This window comes from Macaca nemestrina, chromosome 20 (genome assembly GCF_043159975.1).
Source record: "Macaca nemestrina isolate mMacNem1 chromosome 20, mMacNem.hap1, whole genome shotgun sequence".
Taxonomy (NCBI): Eukaryota; Metazoa; Chordata; class Mammalia; order Primates; family Cercopithecidae; genus Macaca; species Macaca nemestrina.
In genome coordinates, this window is record NC_092144.1 from 46,057,995 (window position 1) to 46,066,701 (window position 8,707).

Consider the following 8,707-nt stretch of genomic DNA (forward strand, 5'->3'; position numbering starts at 1 on the left):
CAGGCATGCACCACCATGCCTAGCTAATTTTGTATTTTTAGTAGAGACAGGGTTTCTCCATGTTGGTCAGGCTGGTCTCGAACACCTGACCTCAGGTGATCCACCCACCTCGGCCTCCCATAGTGCTGAGATTACAGGTGTAAGCCACCGCGCCCTGCTGTATTTAATTTTTTTTTAACAATCATCATTCTGTTTTCCACAGTGGCTTCACCATTTTATATTCACAATGGCAATGCAAAAAGGTTCAGATTTCTCAGGCCAGGTGTGGTGGCTCATGCCTGTAATCCCAGTGCTTTCGGAGGCTGAGGCAGTCCGATCAATTGAGGTCAGAAGTTCAAGACCAGCCTGGCCAACATAGCGAAACCCCGTATCTACTAAAAATACAGTAATTAGCAGGCTTAGTGGTGCATGCCTTTAATCCCAGCTACTCAGGAGGCGGAAGCGGGACAATTGTTTGAACCAGGCAGGCGGAGATTGCAGTGAGCAGAGATCGCGCCACTGCACTCCAGCCTGGGAGAAAAAGCAAGACTTCATCTCAACAAAAAAAATTAGCTGGGCATGGTGCTGGGGTCCTGTAATCCCACCTACTTGGGAGTCTGAGGAAGGGGAATAGCTTGAACCTGGGAGGCAGAGGTTGCAGTGAGCCGTGATTGTGCCACTGCACTGCAGTCTGAGTGACAGAGTGAGACTCCATCTCCAAACAAACAAAAAAAGTTCAAATATCTTTTTTTTTTTTCTTTTTCTTTTTTTTTTTTTTTTTTTCCCGAGACGGAGTCCCGCTCTATCGCCCAGGCTGGAGTGCAGTGGTCGGATCTCAGCTCACTACAAGCTCCGCCTCCCGGGTTTACGCCATTCTCCTGCCTCAGCCTCCCGAGTAGCTGGGACTACAGGCACCCGCCACCTCGCCCAGCTAGTTTTTTTGTATTTTTTAGTAGAGACGGGGTTTCACTGCGTTAGCCAGGATGGTCTCGATCTCCTGACCTCGTGATCTGCCCGTCTCGGCCTCCCAAAGTGCTGGGATTACAGGCTTGAGCCACCACGCCCGGCCAAAAGTTCAAATTTCTCCATATTCTTCCCATCACTTATTTTCCTTTAAAAATTTTTTTGGGCCGGGCGCAGTGGCTCAAGCCTGTAATCCCAGCACTTTGGGAGGCCGAGGCGGGCAGATCACGAGGTCAGGAGATCGAGACCATCCTGGCTAACACGGTGAAACCCCGTCTCTACTAAAAAAAAATACAAAAAACTAGCCGGGCGAGGTGGTAGGCACCTGTAGTCCCAGCTACTCGGGAGGCTGAGGCAGGAGAATGGCATAAACCCGGGAGGCGGAGATTGAAGTGAGCTGAGATCCAGCCACTGCACTCCAGCCCGGGTGACAGAGCCAGACTCCGTCTCAAAAAAAATAAAATAAAATAAATAAAAATTTTTTTGAATTATAGCCTTTTTTGTGGGTGTCAAGTATCTCATTGATATTTTGATTTACATTTCCCTAATGATTAATAATGTAGGTTTCTTTCATTCTTGAATATATTTGCTGAAAATAGGATTTGGGATTGAGAGTTCTTCCTTTTAGCACTTGAAAAATATCACTTATTTTTGGTCTTCATAGTTTCTCTTTTTTTTTTTTTTTTTTTTTTGAGACGGAGTCTTGCTCTGTCACCCAGGCTGGGGTGCAGTGGCCGGATCTCAGCTCACTGCAAGCTCCGCCTCCCGGGTTTATGCCATTCTCCTGCCTCAGCCTCCCGAGTAGCTGGGACTACAGGCGCCCGCCACCTCACCCGGCTACTTTTTTGTATTTTTTAGTAGAGAGGGGTTTCACCGTGTTAGCCAGGATGGTCTCGATCTCCTGACCTCGCCATCCGCCCATCTCGGCCTCCCAAAGTGCTGGGATTACAGGCTTGAGCCACCGCGCCTGGCCAGTCTTCATAGTTTCTCATAAGAAATCTGCTATTTAAAATTTTTTTCCTCTAAAAATATGGTATTTCTCTCTTGCTACTTTCAACATTTTTATTTTTTGTCTTTAATTTTCTTTGATTTATTTTTTTATTTTTATTTTTGAGATGGAGTTTCACTGTTGTTGCCCAGGCTGGAGTGCAATGATGTGATCTCTGCTCACTACAACCTCTGCCTCCCAGTTTCAAGCGATTCTCCTGTCTCAGCCTCCCAGGTAGCTGGGATTACAGGTGCATGCCACCACACCTGGCTAATTTTGGTATTTTTAGTAGAGACAGGGTTTCACCCTATTGGCCAAGCTGGTCTCGAACTACTGACCTCAGGTGATCTGCCTGCCTCGGCCTCCCAAAGTGCTGAGATTACAGGTGTGAGCCACTGCACCTGACCTTGTCTTTAATTTTTGCAAGTTAGGGATGATGTGTTGTGGTGTTACATTTTGGGGATGGGAAGAGTTATCGTGTTTAAATTCACTCAGCTTCTTGAATCTGCCTTTTGCCAAATTTGGTGAGTTTCCAGCAATTACTACTTTAAGTCCTTTGTGGTAGGGGAGAGGGGTTGTCTTGCCCTGTCACCCAGTCTGGAGTGCAGTGGCATGATCACAGCTCACTGCAGCCTCGACCTCCTGGGTTTAAGCGATCCTCCCACCTCAGCTTCCTGAGTAGCTGGGACTACAGGAACGCACCACCAGGCCTGGCTAACTTCTGTATGTTTTATAGAGACAGGGTATCACCATGTTATCCAGGCTTCCTTAAGTACTTTTTCAGCTCTGTCTTCTTTTTCCTCTCCTTCCAGGATTTCAAGGGCATGAATGTTAATCTTGTGTTACATTCTCACAGTTCCTCATTCTTTTCATGTTATTTTTTTCAGTGTACTATCTCTCTGTTGTTCAGATTGGGTAACTCGTATTGTTCTGTATTGCAGTTCACCGATTCCTCTGTCGCCTGTTTCCACTCTTTGTCCCTCCATTTGAGCTTATTTTAGTTATATTTTCAATTCCATATTCTCTGTTTGGTTATTTTGCATGTCTTCTGATTTCTTGTCTGGACTAATTCTTTGTTGAGATATTGTATCTCATTTGTTTCAAGTGTGTGATTGTTCAGGCATTTTTATGATGTCTGCTTTGTGTATTTATCAAATAATTCTGACATAATTGTCATCTTCATACTCTTATCTTTTTGAGATTTTCCTGGTTACGATTATTGAATTTCCATTGAAATGTGCAATTTTATCTATTTTGAGATTGTAGATCTTATTTAAACCTGTTTTAGCTGGCTTTCTGATACCACCCTGGCATGGTCCCTGGCAAGTGTGCCATTTTGCTCTGCCACATAGGGGGTGAGAATCCACATTTCCCACTAACCCTCCACTGACACCTGGGCGGAAGTGCTCCTCCTCACAGTTAGGTGTGAATGAGGAGTTCTGGCTGCCTATTAGTCACCTTTTTATACCTCTCTTATACCCCAATAAGAGCCAGGGGTGCCTCGTTAATGGTTTCCATTTGCCTTCCACATACACCACAGAGGCAGGACTGGCCCTGTTAGGCGGGATAGTGGTGAAGATCCTGACTTTACAATGCCTGCTCCGACACTGGCCCAGCAGGTAGTTAAACAAGTACCTTTTTACTGCTGCATATGGGGATGGAAATCCAGCTTCCTCACATGAGTCCAGGGGCCCTACGTAATTCCATCTGTAGTGTGATAGTCCTGGCTCCCTTCAGTCTTCCTGAAACCATCCTGGCAGGGAGGTCAGAGTATCTTGTTACAGCCTAGTGAGAGTAGAAGTCTAGGTTCCCTACTCAGCCTTTCCTAGGTGCATGTGTGGCATCAGGTGTTTTGGGTTCTTTCTTTCTTTTTTTCCTGTGCTTTTTGGTTAGAGTAGATCTTTTTTTTTTTTTTTTTTTTTTTTTTTGGAGACAGAGTCTCACTTCTTCACCCAGGCTGGAGTGCAATGGTGCGATCTCAGTTCACTGCAACTTCTGCCTCCCAGGTTCAAGCAATTCTCCTGCCTCAGCCTCCCGAGTAGCTGGAATTACAGGTACGTGCCACCACACCTGGCTAATTTTGTATTTTTAGTAGAGAAGGGTTTTCCCATGTTGGTCAGGCTGGTCTCAAACTCCTGACCTCAAGTGATCGGCCTGCCTCGGCCTCCCAAAGTGCTGGGATTATAGGCTCGAGCCACTGCGCTTGGCTGAGTAGAGCAATTCTTATCTAGAAGTTTTGTCTCACTTAGGTGCCATTTTCTTGGTCTTTTTCTACACAGAGCAGCCTTTTGTTAGGACTTTTTTTCCTTTTTGAGACGGAGTCTCGCTCTGTCACCAAGCTGGAGTGCAGTGGCACAATCTCGGCTCACCACAACCTCCACCTCCTGGGTTCAAGCAATTCTCCCGCCTCAGCCTCCCGGGTATGGGATTACAGGCATGTGCCACCACACCCGGCTAATTTTGTATTTTTAGTAGAGATGGGGTTTCTCCATGTTGGTCAGGCTAGTCTTGAACTCCCAACTTCGTGATCTGCCCTCCTTGGCCTCCCGAAGTACTGGTATTACAGGCATGAGCCACCGCTCCTGGCCTGTTATTTGTTTGTTCATTTGTTTTTTTTCTTTAGGCCAATAATAGATAAAACAATGCCATGTGCCTCCTAATGAGATGCACTGAGAAGGATACAACATCATTGCTGTAATGGTATTTCTGCTTAAAATGTATAACCTGTATCTAAAATTAGGAAACGTCAGATAAATCTGAATTGAGGTTATTAAGAACAATGATTCTAATTAAATTGCATGAAATAGAGGAAAAGTAAGTAAATACTCTCTATTCCTGAATTTTAATTGGTGGGAGTATCACTTTGACCAGTCCGGCAGTAATACATATCACTAGCACATACATTATGGTATTTATGGACCATTTCCTGCTAAAAGAAACCAGGATTTCTTCGGAGAAGTGGCTGATTCCAAGTATGGGCAGAAATTTTTTTTTTTTTTTTTTTTTTTTTGAGACGGAGTCTCGCTGTGTCACCCAGGCTGGAGTGCAGTGGCGCGATCTCAGCTCACTGCAAGCTCCGCCTCCCGGGTTTACGCCATTCTCCTGCCTCAGCCTCCGAGTAGCTGGGACTACAGGCGCCCGCCACCACGCCCGGCTAGTTTTTTGTATTTTTAGTAGAGACGGGGTTTCACCATGTTAGCCAGGATGGTCTCGATCTCCTGACTTCGTGATCCACCCGCCTTGGCCTCCCAAAGTACTGGGATTACAGGCTTGAGCCACCGCGCCCGGCCTGGGCAGAAAATTTTTAATGAGCCTGCAGTATTTTGTCATACCAGATAATAACAAAGCTGATTTAAAAAATCAGTAGATTAATGACAAAGCACTGCCAACTTGGAAAGGCTCCCAATGACCAAGGATAGGACAAATCAAGCTTAAATATAAAAATAATTTATATTTGAAACATACCAAATACATTTACATTTGAATAAATATAAATTACATTTACATTTATAAAAATAATTTATATTTGAAACACACCAAATACATTTAAATTCCCAAATTTATAGCAATATTAAAGAATCAGTGATCACAGAACAATAAGGAGCAAAGTTATTATCTTAACTGGTATCTAAAAGGAAAAAATATATCTTGGTTATCCTATGTGAACAATACCAGTGGGGGTATCCAAGTAGCATCAGTGGGCAGCTTCTCTTTGTAAAGTATTCCAGCTAATGTATTTCAAATTTTTTTCTTCTGGAAATAATGTATTTATGTCATACCTGGTCTCCAAACCTGAAAAAAGCAAGAAAACAGATGTTTTCCTGCACCAGGGGAAAAAAACCCAAAACCGTGGAGATAAGTGATGAATTGAAAATAATGTACGTTAGAAATATATTTCAATAATGTTTTTACACAACTTGAAGGAGGCAAAGAGTTTAGAGAGTAATGAAAGAGTATGTGGTGAGGTTGGTGATAAAGCAAATAGGTTGTCATTGGCTCTAAAATTTAAGTGTTTGAAGACTACTCATTCCAAATGACGGAGCAGAAGAAAACTGGCTTCACTGCCCACCAACAGAAAACCAAAAACAAGTGTGCATCACCAAGATTATCACCAACAATATCCTAGAACTCAGATATGAAGATCAGTCAGTTCTGGAGCTACAGAGAAGTGAAAAATCTCTGAGGAGTGGTAGCAGAATCAGACTTCCACACCCATGACACCTCTTCCCCCATTCTGCCTGGCACCAAACATGTAGAAAATTTCCCCTCAACGCATGGTTTCTGTAGTGGAAAAAGTGAGATTGAGGCGTACCACCAGCCTCCCCACCATCTTGGCCTTGTCTTAACCCATAGGAAACTCTGGTTTGTAACTTGGCCAGAGGAGATGCCAAATCAGTGTGGTTAGGCCAGGTGCGGTGGCTCTCGCCTGTAATCCCAGCACTTTGGGAGGCCGAGGTGGGTGGATCACGATGTCAGGAGATCGAGACCATCTGGCTAACACGGTGAAACCCTGTCTCTACTAAAAATACAAAAAATTAGCCAGGCATGGTGGTGGGCGCCTATAGTCCCAGCTGCTCAGGAGGGTGAGGCAGGAGAATGGCATGAACCAGGGAGGCGGAGCTTGCAGTTAGCCGAGATCATGCCACTGTACTCCAGCCTGGGTGACAGAGTGAGACTCCGTCTCAAAATAAATAAATAAAAAAGATATATAAGAGCTTTATCCTCTAAGCCCAACATGTAGATCTTGTTTAAACTCAGTGTGGTTAGTCAACAGCACCATGCTGTAGGAGGTTCACTCCACAGATCTCTTGGGCACAAACCCCTAGCGAGCCAGAATACCCTCTTTAGGACCTACCCCATTAAGGAAGTGAATTGCTCCAACTGTTACTAAAGCTAAGGCAAACCAGGTTTTAAGGCACCACCTAGTGCTGAAAAGGAGGCAGTAACCTCATGATAAAGAACCTCTAAGCAAATATGTCCAGTAAAAATTGTAACAAGCCAGAGAACATTGGAATAAATAAATAATACTTCAATGCAAAGACATCAGTGTACATCCATAAGAAACACACCTAAAGAGGGAACCATGATCTTACCAAATGAACAAAGCAAGAAACCAGTAACTCACCCTAACAAGATGGCAATATGTGAGCTCTCTGACAAAAATTGAAAATAGCAGTTCTAAAGAAACTTAGTGATTTCCAAGATAAGACTGAAAAGCAATTCAGAAATGTATCAAAGAAATTTAACAAAGAAATTGAAAAAAATAGAAAAAACCAGAAATCTTGCAACTAAAAAATGAATTTTCTAAACAATTCATTATAGGCTCTCAATGGCAGAATGGGTGCAATGGAAGAAAGAATCCATGAGCTCCAAAATAAGCTATTTGAAAACAGAAAGTCAGAGGGGGAAAAAAAAAACACAGAATGAAAAGGAACAAAGATCATCTATAAGATGTAAAAAATTACCTCAAAAGACCAAATTTAAGAATCATTGGTATTTGGCCAGGTGCGGTGGCTCAAGCTTGTAATCCCAGCACTTTGGGAGGCCGAGATGGGCAGATCACGAGGTCAGGAGATCGAAACCATCCTGGCTAACACGGTGAAACCCCGTCTCTACTAAAAAATACAAAAAACTAGCCGGGCGAGGTGGCGGGCGCCTGTAGTCCCAGCTACTCCGGAGGCTGAGGCAGGAGAATGGCCTAAACCTGGGAGGCGGAGCTTGCAGTGAGCTGAGATCCGGCCACTGCACCCCAGCCTGGGCCACAGAGTGAGACTCCGTCTCAAAAAAAAAAAAAAAAAAGAATCATTGGTGTTCAAGAAAGATTTAAGCAAGAGAAAGGGGTACAAAGATTATTTTTAAAAATATTAATAACTTTCCATTCTTTGGAAAGAAAACTTTCCAAAACTTGAGAAAGATATACATATCCAGGTATAGGAAGGTCAGAGAACACCAAACAGAGTTGACCCAAATGTAACTACCCCAAGTCATATAATAAACTCTCAAAGGTCAAGGAAAAAGAGAGGATCCTGAAAGCAGTAAGAGAAAGTAAACAAATGGCATTTAAAGGAGCTCTAATTCATCTGGCAACAGACTTATCAGTGGAAACCATACAGGACAGAAGGGAGTGAAATGACATTTTAGAAGTGCCAAAAGAAAAAACATTGCCATCCAAGAATACCATATCCAGCAAAGTTAGCTTTCAAATATGAAAGAGAACGTTTTTGCCAGACAAACAAACGCTAAGAGAATTCACCACCACCATACCCATGTTACAAGAAATGCTAAAGGGAGTTTTTCTTTTTTCTTTTTTGTCCTTTTCTTTTTTATTTTTTGAGACAGGGTCTCACTTTGTCACCCAGGCTGGAGTGTAGTGGTGCGATCTTGTGTCACTGCAGCCTCAACCTTCCAGGTTCAAGCAATCCTCCCACCTCAGCTTCTTCAGCAGCTGGGACTACAGGTGTGTACCACCATGCCCAGCTAATTTTGGTAATTTTTTGTAGAGATGGGGTTTTGCCATGTTGCACAGGTTGGTCTTAAACTCCTGAGCTCAAGTATCTGCCTGCCTTGGCCTCCCAAAGGGCTAAGATTACAGGCATGAGCCACCGCACACAGCCTAGGAGTTTTTCAATCTGAAAGAAAGAACATTAATGTGCAAAAAGTTTTTTTCAATGAAGGTATGAAACCTACCAGTAAAATTAAGGAAACAGACAAACCCAGGATACTCTACTACTATAAATGTGTGTAATTCACTTATAACTCTAGCATGAGGCCAAAAAG